The sequence below is a fragment of the Jaculus jaculus genome, chromosome 8, assembly GCF_020740685.1.
Source record: "Jaculus jaculus isolate mJacJac1 chromosome 8, mJacJac1.mat.Y.cur, whole genome shotgun sequence".
NCBI lineage: Eukaryota > Metazoa > Chordata > Mammalia > Rodentia > Dipodidae > Jaculus > Jaculus jaculus.
Window position 1 is genome coordinate 12,818,480 of NC_059109.1, and position 14,469 is coordinate 12,832,948.

Sequence of the window (14,469 nt, forward strand, 5' to 3'; positions counted from 1 at the left end):
CTGCAAACACAACTCTACACACATGCTCCCCCTTGTGCATCTTGCTTTACCTGGCTAGTGGGGAATTGAACCTGGACCATCAGCTTTGCAAACAAGGGCCTTTAACCACTGAGCCATCTGTCTATTTTATTTTCTATTTGTTTTGAGACATAGGTAAAGCTGGCCTCACACTCTCTACGCATGACCTTGAATTTCTAAATCACTCAGCCTCTGTCTCCCAAGGGCTAGGATTGCAGACAAGTACCACCATGCCTGGTTTTTACTGTACTAAGCGTCAAGCCCAGGGCTTGATGCACGTTGGGCAAGCACTGTATGGGCCAACCTACATCTCCAGCCCCTTGTTCTTCTATTTTATTATTATTATTTTGTTTTTTTGAGGTAGGGTCTCACTGTAGCCCAAGCTGACCTGGAATTCACTATGTAGTCTCAGGGTGGCCTTGAACTCACGGTGATCCTCCTACCTCTGCCTCCCAGGTGCTGGGATTAAAGGTGTGCGCCACCATGCCCGGCTCCCCTTGCGGGACTGGTGTGAGCTTTTCTCTTCATTATCCTTACTGCTGCCCTCTCCCCCACCTCCCCCACATACACAGTGTCCTCAGCTACCAGAATGAGCCTTGCCAGAGTGGCCAGCTCCGCCTCCAGCTCCTGGCCATACTCCCACATCCCTGGGCAGGAAGAGGCTGAGGCCCAAGGGTTCTCCCTTAACCTGGCACCCAGCCCTGACACCAAAGCCCAGCCTGCCAGACTTCCTGGAGAACAAGAGCTCTGTGTGTCTTCATGTGGGTGCCGGATCTTGCTTTCCTCCGGCCCAAGGGGAGGTGAGCTGGGATGGGACCATGATAGTGTCTTAATAGAAGGGGCATTCCCACTAGGACCCCAAGCCTACAAATGACTACCTGGATGGAGGTGAGGCAAGAGCTCTGGCTACAGCGTGTCTCATTCCCCAGCCTTTGAGCATGTGTCTTTGAAAGAACGGGGCGTCACCCAGCTCAGGCTGTTTGACCACCTGATATTGTTACACAGTTGACTTGGCTTAGGACTGTATTTTTCACAGGAACTTAATTAACTAATTAATTTTTTTTCTTTGTTTACTTTTTTTGAGGTAGGGTCTCGCTGTAGCCCAGGCTGACCTGGAATTCACTATGTAGTCTCAGGCTGGCCTCAAATTCACAGCGATCCTCTCACCTCAGCCTCTCAATTGCTGGAGTTCAAGGCATGTGTCACCACGCCTGGCTCCCTCTTTCTCACTACACACACACACGCATATAATTTATTTCAGAGGCAAGAGAAAGAGGCAGACAGAAAGTATGGCGCACTTGGGCCTCCCGTCACTGCAAACTGCAGACGCATGCACCACTTTGTGCATCTGGTTTTATATGGGCATTGGAGAATCAAAGCCAGGCTGTCAGACTTTACAACCAAGAATGTTTAACCACTAAGACATCTTTCCAGCCCCTGTAAGTCTCTATTAATGTGAAGCCCTATCATTTCACCCTGCTAACTCCTTGGGTGTTTTTGTTTTGTTTTCCATGGTAACGTCTCACTCTAGCCCAGGCTGACCTGGAATTCACTGTGTAGTCACAGGGTGGCCTTGAACTCATGGCAATCCTATCTCTGCCTCCCAAGTGCTGGGATTAAAGGCGTGCACCACCACACCCGGCTCAGTTTTCTTTTTTCTTTTTTGGTTTTTCGAGGTGGGAACTCGCTCTAGCCCAGGCTGACCTGGAATTCACTCTGTAGCCTCAGGGTGGCCTCAAACTCACAGCGATCCTCCTACCTCTGCCTCCCAAGTGCTGGGATTAAAGGCATGCGCCACCACGCCCGGCTCAGCTTCCTTCTTCATCAGTGGTAGCCCCTCACCCCAGAGACCCTGTATGCCATCTACCTCCTTTCTGGCCTATTAGAACGAGGCCCCAGGTTCTCTAGTCCATCCCATACATGGATGCAGAATAACCTGCAAAGCACTGTAGGAATGAGAGCGTGGCTACTGGCTTTATTGGAAGAATGCTTAAGGTATCAACATTTTACCATGAAAGATTGAAAAGACTGCTGGGCAGTGTGGCTTGGTGGCTACTGTAGTTACCTTTATGACAGACTATGTTTTAAAAATATATTTTATTTATTTTTGTGTGTGGTTTTTAAAAATATTTTTTATTTTTTATTTGTTTATTGGAGAGTGACAGAGAGAGAAAGAGGGGGAAAGAGAAAGAGAGAGAGGAAATGGATGCGCCAGGTCCTCCAGCCACTGCAAATGAACTCCAGATGTGTGCGCCCCCTTGTGCATCTGGCTAACGTGGGTCCTGGGGAATTGACCCTCAAACCGGGATCCCTAGGCTTCACAGGCAAGCGCTTAACCACTAAGCCATCTCTCCAGCCCGTGTGTGTGTGTGTGTGTGTGTGTGTGTGTGTGTGTGTGTGTGTGGTTTTTTTTGAGGTAAGGTCTCACTCTAGCCCAGGCTGACCTGGAGTTCACTCTGTAGTCTCAGGGTGGCCTCCAACTCACAGTGATCCTCCTACTTCTCTTTCCCAAGTTCTGGGATTAAAGGTGTGCACCACCACACCTGGCATTTTTTTTTTTCAATTACACTAAAAATGACTACGGTTTACTGTTTTGACCCATGGATTATTTACAAATGTGTTACTTCATTTCTGAGTATTTAGAAGATTTTCCTTGAATTTTTCTGTTGTAACAAGTTCCTGGCTGCATAAAGCCAGGTTACCTTTTCAGAGCCATGGATGTCAGTCAGTTATGGCAAGAGTAAATTTTATTTTATTTGTGAGAAAAGTCTTTTTTTTTTTTTTCCATTTGCAGCGGCAAGCGGCCATGACAGACTATTTTCAAGCAGAGAGAGAATGGGCACACCAGGGCCACCTCTCACTGCAAACTCCAGGTGCATGTGCCACTTTATGCAGCTAGTTTTACATGGGTCCTGGGGAATAAAACTTGGGTTGTTAGGTTTTGCAGGCAAGCGCCTTAACCACTGAGCCATCTCCATCCCATAGTTACCTTTTTCTTTCTATTTATTTGAGAGAGAGTGGGTGCACCAGGGCCTCCAGTTGCTGCAAATGAACTCCAGGTACATGCGCCACCTTGTGCATCTGGCTTACATGGGTCCTACGGAATTGAGCCTTGGTCCTTTAACTTTGCAGACAACCGCCTTAACCACTAAGCCATATCTCCAGTCCCATAGTTAACCTTTTCACTGGGACAAAACACCCAAGCAAAAGCAGCTGATGGGCCAAGTGTGGTGGCGCTCGCCTTTAATCCCAGCACTCGGGAGGCAGAGGTAGAACGATCATCGTGGGTTCAAGGCTACCCTGAGACTACATAGAATTCCAGGTCAGCCAGAGAGCTAGAGTGAGACCCGACCTCAGAAAAACAAACAAATGAGAAAAGCCCAGCTGAAGGGAGGAAAGGATTCATTTTGGCTTATAGTCTCAAGGGGAAGCTCCATGAAGGCAGGGCAAAGCATGGCATGAACAGAGGGTGGGCGTCACCTCTGCCACAGCAGGTGTAAAACAGTAGGAGAGTGAGCCCAACGCTAGCAAGGGGAAGCTGGCCATAACACCCCTAAGCTGGCCCCCAACAATACACCTCCAGCAAGGCTTGCACCTCCCAGATTGACATCAGCTGGAGACGAAGCGATCAAACACGTAAGTGTAGGAGGGACGTCTATTCAAACCACCACAACGGGGACGTGCCGGCCTGGGATGTGCGTGCATGAAGCCTCGTGGTCAGTCCCCAGCACCACGTAAGCCACGTGTCCTGCTGTGCACCTATAACCTGCACTTGCGGGGTGGAGGCAGTCGGGTCAGAAGTTCAAGGTCATGCTTAGCTACATAGTGAGTCTGCAGCCATGTTGGGCTACATGAGAGACCCCTTTTGGGGGGGCAGGGGAGTGGACTAAAAAGAGGGGCTTTTTTTACAGGGGGGGGTCTTGTCATGCAGCCTGATCTGCCCAGTATTCAAGTAGCTGAAATTGGCCTCAAACAGTAACTTGCTCACATGTGCCCAAGTTTTTGAATTATTGGCATACCAACACCAAATCAGTGTTTCTCATTTGATTATTTATTTGAGGCAGAGAGAAAGAACGAGACAGATAGAGAAAATGGGCACACCAGGGTCTTCAGCCACTGCAAACAAACTTCAGATGCATGCACCACCTTGTGCATCTGGCTTACATGGGTCCTGGGGAATTGAACCTGGTCCTTTGGCTTTGCATGCAAGTTCCTTAACCCCTAAGCCATCTCTCCAGCCCCTAAAATCAATTTTTTTTTTTTTTTTGAGGTAGGGTCTTCCCCTAGCTTAGGCTGACCTGGAATTCACTATGTAGTATCAGGTGGCGTTGAACTCATGGTGACCCTCCTACCTCTGCCTCCCAAGTGCTGGGACTAGAGGTGTGTGCCACCACACCCGGCTAAAATTAATATTTAAAAATATTTATTCCCAAGGAGAGAGAGAGAATGGGTGTGCCAGGGCCTGTAGCCATGGTACACAAACTCCAGAAGTATGCAACACTTTGCGCATCTGGCTCTATGTGAGTACTGGGGACTCGAACCTGAGTTGTTAGGCATTGCAAGCAAGGGCCTTAACCACTAAGCCATCTCTCCAGCCCCCAAAATCAGTATTTTTGTTTAGCAGTGACAGGTCCTCTCCTGGAACATGTTCCTAGTGCCTTGAGCATTTCCTGATGTTTCAGCCATAACCACCTTTTGCAACTCCTTCTCCTTCTGTACTCCAGATTCGTTTTTTTTCCAGGTAGGGTCTCACTCTAGCCCAAACGGACCTGGAATTCAATATGTAGTCTCAGGGTGTCAGGGTGGCCTTGAACTCATGGCGATCCTCCTACCTCTGCCTCCCGAGTGCTAGGATTAAAGGTGTGCTCCACCACGCCTGGCTTCCCAGAACTTTTTTATATTTTTATTTTTTATTTAAGAGATACAGAAAGAGAGAGGGAAGAAGAAAGATGGGCACACCAGGGCCTCTAGCCACTGCAAACGAACTCCAGACACCCAGCTTACGTGGGTACTGGGAAATTGAACCTGGGTCCTTAGGCTTGGCAGGCAACACCTTAACTGCTAAGCCATCTCTCCGGAACTTTTGTAATAAAACTTATCTTGAGCTGGGCATGGTGGCATATGCCTTTAATCCCAGCACTCAGGAGGCAGAGGTAGGAGGATTGCCTTGAGTTCTGGGCCACCCTGAAATTACATAGTGAATTCCAGGTCAGCCTGGGCTGGAGTGAACCCCTCCTTCAAAAAAGAACAAAAAAGAAAATTTGTCTTGCTCATGTCTGTCCAGCTATGGGACTGTCCTGCTAATGAGTTTTGTGTTTTACTCTTGCTTTCATTTGTCAAGCTGCGAGCGCCAAGCTCCCAGAGGTACTGTGAAAATGTTTGCTGGACAATGTATGCTTGTGTCTAGGTAACACTGGTACGTCTGTGCCATCTTGTTCCCTACTCCAGCTACTATGATGGTACTCATTGGCTGTGCCCTGCGATGTTAATTGGTTTCTCTCAAACCCAGCACTGACTAAATAGGGTAAAAGGCCCATTTAGGGTTCAGTCACTTTCTTCCTGTATCTATTTGTGATGGAGAAAATGTCTAGAATATATTTTTATCAAAAAGTCTTCTTAGGGCTGGAGAGATGGCTTAGCAGTTAAAAGACACTTGCCTGCGAAGCCTGGACCCAGGTTCAATTCCCCAGGACCCATGTAAGCCAGATTCACATGGTGGCACATGTGTCTGGAGTTCATTTGCGATGACTAGAGGCCCTGGAGCACCCATATTCTCTCTCTCTGCCTCTTCCTCTCTCAAATAAATAAATAAAAAATAAAATGTAACCTTGAGCCGGGCGTGATGGCACATGCCTTTAATCTCAGCACTCGGGAGGCAGAGGTAGGAGGATTGCTGTGAGTTCAAGGCCACCCTGAGACTACATAGTGAATTCCAGGTCAGCCTGAGCTAGAGTGAGACCCTACCTCAAAAAAAAAAAAAATGTATTCTAAAAAAAAAAATACTTAGAAAAATATTTTAAACCTGGCATGGTGGTGCACGCCTTTAATCCCAGTACTTGGGAGGCAGAGGTAGGGGGATCGCCGTGAGTTCAAGGCCACCCTGAGACTGCATAGTGAATTCCAGGTCAGCCTGGACTAGAGTGAAACCCTACCTCAAAAAAGCTAAATAAATAAAAATATTTAATTAATTTTTTAAAAGTCTTCTCATAAACACCAAAAACCTGGCAGTCTCCTACTCCAAAGGCAGTGTAGTGATTGTTTCTGACCATGGGTGGGCTCTCTGCAGACAACACCCACTTTGCTTGGCAATCATCAGGGCCCTGTACTGGTCATTAGATTTCTGCTTCCTATAGAGGGAGGCCTGAGCAAGAGATTGCCGGGTTAAACCCTGCACTTGGGAGGCAGAGGTAGGGGAATCACCTTGAGTGAGTTCGAGGACACCCTAAAACTACAAAGTGAATTCCAGGTCAGCCTGGGCAAGCTCAAGACCCTATCTTGAAAAAACAAACAACAAAAAAAAAAATGTTGGGACCTTAAACACACTTGGAAATCTAAGCTTCCCAGTAAAGGCATCGATCCTTGAAATGAAGCCTCGGATTGAACCTATGAATTGGACTGTTAACAGTTTATTCTTTAAGGAGAAATACAAAAGGATCCACCCCTGCTCCCTTCCCCACGCCTGGCTGTGTTGTCTCCGGAGCGCCCTCTTGTGGTTGAAAACTATCACTGCAGCAGGGCAAGCGGGAGACTGCGGGCTTTCTGTTTTTAGTGTCTACATTAGAAAACTTGGGAAATACATTCTGGCCACTTTTTTTTTTTTCAATATATATTTTGGCACAGAAAGGAAGAAATCTGAAGTCAGTTATAATAAAAAAAAGGTAGTGGGGTGATAGGAGAACTCCAATTCTTGAACTAAGCATGGTTCTCAGTTAAGTTGATAGTAATTCCAAAATGAATGTGAGCAGCAAAATGCAGAGTCACTTTAAAGAGACAGCTGTGCTGTGTGGCCAGTTGCCCATCTGCTGGCTGGCTCCAGCAGATCTGACAGGTCAGGTTGGCAGTGTCCATTCAGATCCTGTGTCTGGTTCCTGGGGCAGGTTGGCACTGAATGTGGAAAGGGGTGAACCCAGGTCCTACCATCATCGGCCCTGTCTCCTAGCCAGGCTCTTCGAACTCAGCAGCACCCACCGGTCTCCCGTGCCCGCGCTCTCAGCCCGCGCCTGCTCAGCCTTCCACAGCCTCTGTGGGTCTGTCACTCCCTCCAGAGGAGTCAGCTGCCATTATGGTTCCAGGCTGGGGGGTAAGCCCTAAGTGTGGGTCACCACGACTGGCTTCTGCCCGGTTCAGCTGCCTTCTCCCTGACCTTTCCTGGGGAGGGGGGACAGCCGGTTCAGATTGAGAGTCTCATAATGTCTTGGGTCTGCCACGTCTCAGCCGTTTGAACCTGATCCTGTCGCTCTTCCCTTGTGGTTCTGGATCCTTAAAGGGGGTTAGCAATATGAGTTTTATTTTGATTTTTAAAAAATATACTTTATTTATTTCACAGACAAAGATGCAGAGAGTGAGAAAGAGAGAGAGAGAGAGAGAGAGAGAATGAGCACGCCAGGGCCTCCAGCCACTGTGAGTGAACTCCAGATGCATGCACCCCTTGTGCATCTGGCTTACGTGGGTCCTGAATAATCAAACTGGGATCCTTTAGCTTTGCAGGCAAACGCCTTAACCGCTAAGCCATCTCTCCAGCCTTTTTTTTTTTTTAAATTTTATTTATTTATTTATTTGAGAGCAACAGACACAGAAAAACAGATAGAGGGAGAGAGAGAGAATGGGTGCGCCAGGGCTTCCAGCCTCTGCAAACGAACTCCAGACACGTGCGCCCCCTTGTGCATCTGGCTAACGTGGGACCTGGGGAACCAAGCCTCGAACCGGGGTCCTTAGGCTTCACAGGCAAGCGCTTAACCGCTAAGCCATCTCTCCAGCCCTTTTTTTTTTTTTTTTTTACTTTTTAAGGTAGGGTCTCACACTATCCCAGGCTGACCTGGAACACACTCTGTAGTCTCAGGCTGGCCTTGAACTCACAGTGAACCTCTGCCTCCTAAGTGTTGGGATTAGAGGACTACAGAGTGAGTTCCAGGTCAGCCTGGGTTAGAGTGACTATCTCAAGAAAAAGAAAGATGGGAGGGGGCTGGAGAGATGGATTAGCAGTTAAGGCACTTGCCTATAAAGCCAAAGGACCCAGGTTTGATTCCCCAGGACCCACATAAAGCCAGATGCACAAGGCGGTGCATGTGTCTGGAGTTTATTTGCAGCATCTGAAGGCCCTGGTGCATCCATTCTCTTTCTCTATCTACCTCTTTCTCTCAAACAAATAAATTAAAACAAAAAAAGATGGATGAGGCCAAGTCAAGGCTGTCGGGTGGATGAACATGGAGGACAAACATTTTGGGCTGGGCTAGTCACACTCCTTATGAGAAAGATTTTGGAAAGCCAACATGGAGTTACATGTGTAATAGTAGAGATTAATAGAGATGTTGGTTTACCCTTTGAGGATAACTTAGGTCACAATTTCTGTCCCTCTTGTCACCACACTGCCCTCTGATTTTGTTCTTGTGACTTTAGCCAGCAGCTTGATGCTCCTCTGCCTCAGGATGCGGGCGCACAGAGCACGGGGACCCCAGAGCAGCCCCTCCGCGAAGTCTCATCCCATCCTGAACTACGACCTCCCCATGGCTGTTTCCAGAAGCTCCTTGTCCCTGTCCAGAGCAGCACTTCGGTGGGGCTCACTGTATCGGGGTTACCCCCACGATGCTCTGCTCTCCGATGCTCTGCTCTCAGTCTCAGGGTGAAAGCTTACAGAGGGTGGAGACTCCCAAGAAGCAACCTCCACTCTGCATCCTCTTATCTCCCCCTGAAGCCCGGAGACCACGTGTGTCATTGTTTGCAGAGGTCACCTGCGATGTGGGGGAGGGGGCTCTGATGACTCTGCCCTCGCCTTCTCTCCTGAGTTGTCCCAGCTGCTCGGTAACAGATGGCCGTAGCAGCCAGGCATGGTGCGTGCACCTTTAATCCCAGGGAGGAAGAGGTAGGAGGATCGCTGTGAGTTTGAGGCCACTCTGAGACTACGTAGTGAATTCCAGGTCAGGCTGGGCTAGAGTGAAACCCTCCCTCAAATAACAAAACAAAGCCGGGTGTGGTGGTGCATGCCTTTAATCTCAGCACTTGAGAAGCAGAGGTAAGAGGATTGCCGTGAGTTCGAGGCCACCCTGAGACTCTGTAGTGCATTCCAGGTCAGCCTGGGCTAGAGAGAGACCCTATCTAGAAAAACAAAACAAAAAAAAGCTGGCAATAGCTGTTCAGTATATAGTTACTTTCAGTACAAAGGAATTTTGCCTTATGACAGTCATTCATTAGTTTTTGTGATTATAAGCTGTCAATAATATGTACATTTATTTATTTATTTATTTTGGTTTTTCGAGGTAGGGTCTCACTTTCGCTCAGGCTGACCTGGAATTCTCTATATAGTCTCAGGGTAGCCTCAAACTCACAGCAATTCTCCTACCTCTGCCTCCTGAGTGCTGGGATTAAAGGCATGCAATGGGTACATTTTTTAAGTTATTTATTTATTTAGTTGAGAGACAAACAGAAAGAGGCAGATAGAGATAGATAGAGAATGGGCGCGCCAGGGCCTCCAGCCACTGCAAGCGAACTCCAGACGTGTGCGCCCCCTTGTGCATCTGGCTAACCTGGGTCCTGGGGAATTGAGCCTCGAACCGGGGTCCTTAGGTTTCACAGGCAAGCACTTAATGGCTCAGCCATCTCTCCAGCCCAACGGATACATTTTTTTTTTAATATTATTTATTTATTTATTTGAGAGTAACAGACACAGAGAGAAAGACAGATAGAGGGAGAGAGAGAGAATGGGCGCGCCAGGGCTTCCAGCCACTGTAAACGAACTCCAGACGCATGCGCCCCCTTGTGCATCTGGCTAACGTGCGACCTGGGGAACCGAGCGTCGAACGGGGGTCCTTAGGCTTCACAGGCAAGCGCTTAACCGCTAAGCCATCTCTCCAGCCCTGGATACATTTTTAACATAAGAGAACATTTGGTTATACCAGTTTAGACACAGTGATGGTCTTGCTGGTCATTTCCATTGCTTGGCAGGAGGCTCTAATACTAACAGCTTCCCTGGTTTCCATTGCAACATGTTTTGTTGTTCAGTTGGCATCCTGGAGCTGGCCTAATTTTCTAACATCTGCTTCTACTTTAGCCCTACCCAGCTTCCCATTTGTAATCTGTCCTGTATATTTTCTTTCCTTAAAAAAATTTTTTACCTAGGGCTGGAGAGATGGCTTAGCGGTTCAGCGCTTGCCTGTGAAGCTTAAAGACCCTGGTTTGAGGCTCGGTTCCCCAGGACCCACGTTAGCCAGATGCACAAGGGGGCGCACGCGTCTGGAGTTCGTTTGCAGTGGCTGGTGGCGTGCCCATTCTCTCTGTATATATATCTGCCTCTTTCTTTCTCTGTCTGTCGCTCTCAAATAAATAAGTAAAACTAAACAAAAAATTTTAAAAATTACCTTTATTTATGAGAGGGAGAGAATGGGGTGTGCCAGGGCCTCCAGCCACTGCAAATGAACTCCAGACACATGTGCCACCTTGTGCATCTGGCTTACGTGGGTTCTGGGGAGTCAAGCCTGGGTCCTTAAGGTTTACAGACAAGCGTCTTAAACTGGTAAACCATTTCTCCAGCCCAGTTCTGTATATTTTCAATATGCCGCTTTATGTTTTTAGGGTTAGGACCAAGCTGGCTTCAAGCCTACTATGTAGCAGAGGATGACCTTGAACCTGTATCCTGCCTTCGCCTCCCAAATGCTGGGGTTACAGGTGTGGGCCGCCAGACCCAGTTTCCTCAGCTCTAGGACTCAGAGCTTTAGGCGTGGCTAGGCAGCGTCAGCTGAGCCACATCCCCAGCAAGCTACCTCCACCCCTGGCTTCTTTTCCCCCCAAGGTGGGGTATCACTGTAGCCCAGGATGACTTGGAACTTACACTGTAGTCCTAGGCTGGACTTGAACTCACAGTGATCCTCCTGCTTTGGCCTCCAGAGTGCTGGAATTAAAGGTATATGTCAGGCTGGATGTGGTGGTATACGCCTTTGATCCCGGCACTCGGGAGGCAGAGGTAGGAGGATCACCATGAGCTCGAGGCCACCTGAGACTGCATAGTGAATTCCAGGTCAGCCTGAGCTAGAGTGAGACCCTACCTCAAAAACAAAACAACAAAAAATTATTTATTTATTTGAGAGAGAAAGAGACACAGACACAGAGAGAGACAGAATGGGCATGCCAGGGCCTCCAGCCACTGCAAACAAACTCCGGATACATGTGCCACTTTCTGTATCTGGATTACGTGGATCATGGGGAATCAAACTGAGGTCCTTTGGCTTTGCAGGCAAACGCCTTAACTGTTAAGCCATCTCTCCAGCCCCCTTGGTTGTTGTTTTTAAGACAAGGTCTCATGCAGCTCATCCAGGCTGGCCTCAAACTTGCTTTATAGCTGAGCTGATCTTGAAATGATCCCTCTGCCTGGCTTCTACCTCCCAAGCACTGGGGTTACAGCTTAGTGAGACCCTACCTCAAGAAAACAAAAACAAACAAAATTAATTAATTAATTAATGGAAGGCTGGACAGGTAGGTTAGCTAAAGGTGTTTGCCTACAAAGCCTAAGGACCCAGCTTTAAAAAAATATTTGAGGGCTGGAGAGATGGCTTAGTGGTTAAGCGCTTGCCTGTGAAGCCTAAGAACCCCGGTTCGAGGCTCGGTTCCCCAGGACCCACGTTAGCCAGATGCACAAGGGGGCGCACACATCTGGAATTCGTCTGCAGTGGCTGGAAGCCCTGGCGCGCCTGTTCTCAATCTCTCTCTCTCTCTCTCTCTCTCTCTCTCTCCTCTCTCTGTCACTCTCAAATAAATAAATAAATAATGAACAAAAAAAATTTTAAAAAATTTGATTTATTTATATTGACAAAGAGAGTGAAACCATACCTCAAAAACAAAACAACAACAAAAAATTATTTGTTTATGTGAGAGAGAAAGAGGCAGACAGACATAGAGAGAGAAAGAATGGCTGCGCCAGGGCCTCCAGTCATTGTAAATGAACTCCAGACCTGTGCGCCCCCTTGTGCATCTGGCTAACACAGGTCCTGGGAAATCGAACCTGGGTCCTTTGGCTTTGCAGGCAAATGCCTTAACCCCTTAGCCATGCCTCCAGCCCCCAGCTTTGATTCCCCAGAATCCATATAAGTGGTGCATGTATCTGGAGTTTGTTTGCAATAGCTAGAGGCCCTGGAGTGCCCATTCTCTCTCATAAATTAAGAAAAAATAAAAATAAAAATCCAGATATAGTAACATACTCCTGTGATCCCAGTTCTGGATGGGGGGGGGGGGGTCAGGAAAATCGCTGAGGTTTGCTGGTCATCCAGTCTGACCAACAGTTTTCCTTCAGTTTCAGGTAGAAACAAGGCGTTAGACTCACAGCAATGCTTGTCTGGCTGAAGCAGTGATCTTCCTCAGCCTGCACACAGTGCATCACTACACATACTACTCACACATGCAAAAACAAAGTAGGGGGCTGGAGAGATGGCTTGGCGGTTAAGCAATTGCCTGTGAAGCCTTACGACCCCATTTCGAGGCTTGATTCCCCAGGACCCACGTTAGCCAGATGCACAAGGGGGCGCACGCGTCTGGAGTTCGTTTGCAGAGGCTGGAAGCCCTGGCGCGCCCATTCCCTCTCTCTCTCTCTCTCTCTGCCTCTTTCTCTCTGTGTCGCTCTCAAATAAATTAAAAAAAAAAAAAAAAAAAAAAAAAAGGCGCCGTGTGGATTCGGCGGAGGGTCGGCGCCGCCGCGGCGGGTTCCGGCAGGCAGTGGGCCATGGGCAGAGTGGGCTCGGGAGGCTCGGGAGGCCCGGTGTGGTCTCGCTCTAGCTCAGGCTGACCTGGAATTCATCTGTAGTCTCAGGGTGGCCTTGAACTCACAGCGATCCTCCTACCTCTGCCTCCCAAGTGGATTAAAGAATTAAGCGGAAGAGGAACATGTCCCTGTACGATGACCTGGGCGTGGAGACCAGCGACTCCAAGACGGAAGGCTGGTCGAAGAACTTCGAGCTCCTGCAGTCCCAGCTGCAGGTGAAGAAGGCGGCTCTCACCCAGGCCAAGAGCCAAAGGACAAAACAAAGTACAGTCCTTGCCCCAGTCATTGACCTAAAGCGAGGTGGCTCCTCAGATTGTGGACACACCCCCCACACACACACGTAGCAGCCGGGCTGAAGGACCCCGTTCCCAGCGGGTTTTCTGCAGGGGGAGTTCTGATTCCCTTAGCTGATGAGTATGATCCTATGCTTCCTAATGATTATGAGAAAGTAGTGAAGCGAACGAGAAGAGCGACAGAGGCAGCGGGAGCTGGAAAGGCAGAAGGAAATAGAAGAAAGGGAAAAGAGGCGTAAAGACAGGCATGAAGCTAGCGGATTTTCAAGGCGAGCAGACCCAGATTCTGATGAAGATGAAGATTACGAGAGAGAGAGAGAGATTGAGAGAGAGAGAGAGAAGGAAAAGAAGTATGGGAGGAGCTGCCATTGCCCCACCTACGTCTCTTGTAGAGAAAGACAAGGAGCTGCCCCGTGATTTCCCCTGTGAAGAAGACTCAAGACCTCGATCACAGTCTTCTAAAGCTGCTATTCCTCCGCCGGTATATGAGGAGCCTGATAGACCACGATCTCCAACTGGGCCCATCAACTCATTCCTGGCTAACATGGGCGGCACAGTAGCGCACAAGATCATGCAGAAAGACGGCTTCCGGGAAGGCCAGGGCCTGGGCAAGCACGAGCAAGGGTTGAGCACAGCTCTGTCGGTGGAGAAGACCAGCAAGCGGGGCGGCAAGATCATTGTGGGTGACGCCGCAGAGAAGGGCGAGTCTCAGGATGCATCCAAGAAGTCGGATTCAAATCCATTAACTGAAATACTGAAGTGTCCTACGAAAGTGGTCCTGCTAAGGAACATGGTTGGTGCTGGAGAGGTAGGTGAAGACTTGGAAGTTGAAACAAAGGAGGAATGTGAAAAATATGGCAAAGTTGGAAAATGTGTGATATTTGAAATTCCTGGCGCCCCTGATGATGAAGCAGTGCGGATATTTTTAGAATTTGAGAGAGTTGAGTCAGCAATTAAAGCTGTTGTTGATCTGAACGGGAGGTATTTTGGTGGACGGGTGGTAAAAGCATGTTTCTACAATTTGGATAAATTCAGGGTCTTGGATTTGGCAGAGCAAGTTTGATTTTAAGAACTAGAGCCATCTCCGATTCTCCTTAATGAACTGCACACTGAGCAATGACAGAGGCATCAGCCTTCCTGGCTGTTGGATACTGAGAGACTCTTGGATGGACTTTAAGATATATGTTGATTGATCCC

The 14,469-nt window shown here is 48.4% G+C and overlaps 1 pseudogene; it reads left to right on the plus strand.

Moving 5' to 3' along the window:
- Nucleotides 1–12,969: 12,969 nt before the first annotated feature.
- Nucleotides 12,970–14,469, plus strand: LOC123462920 (annotated as a pseudogene).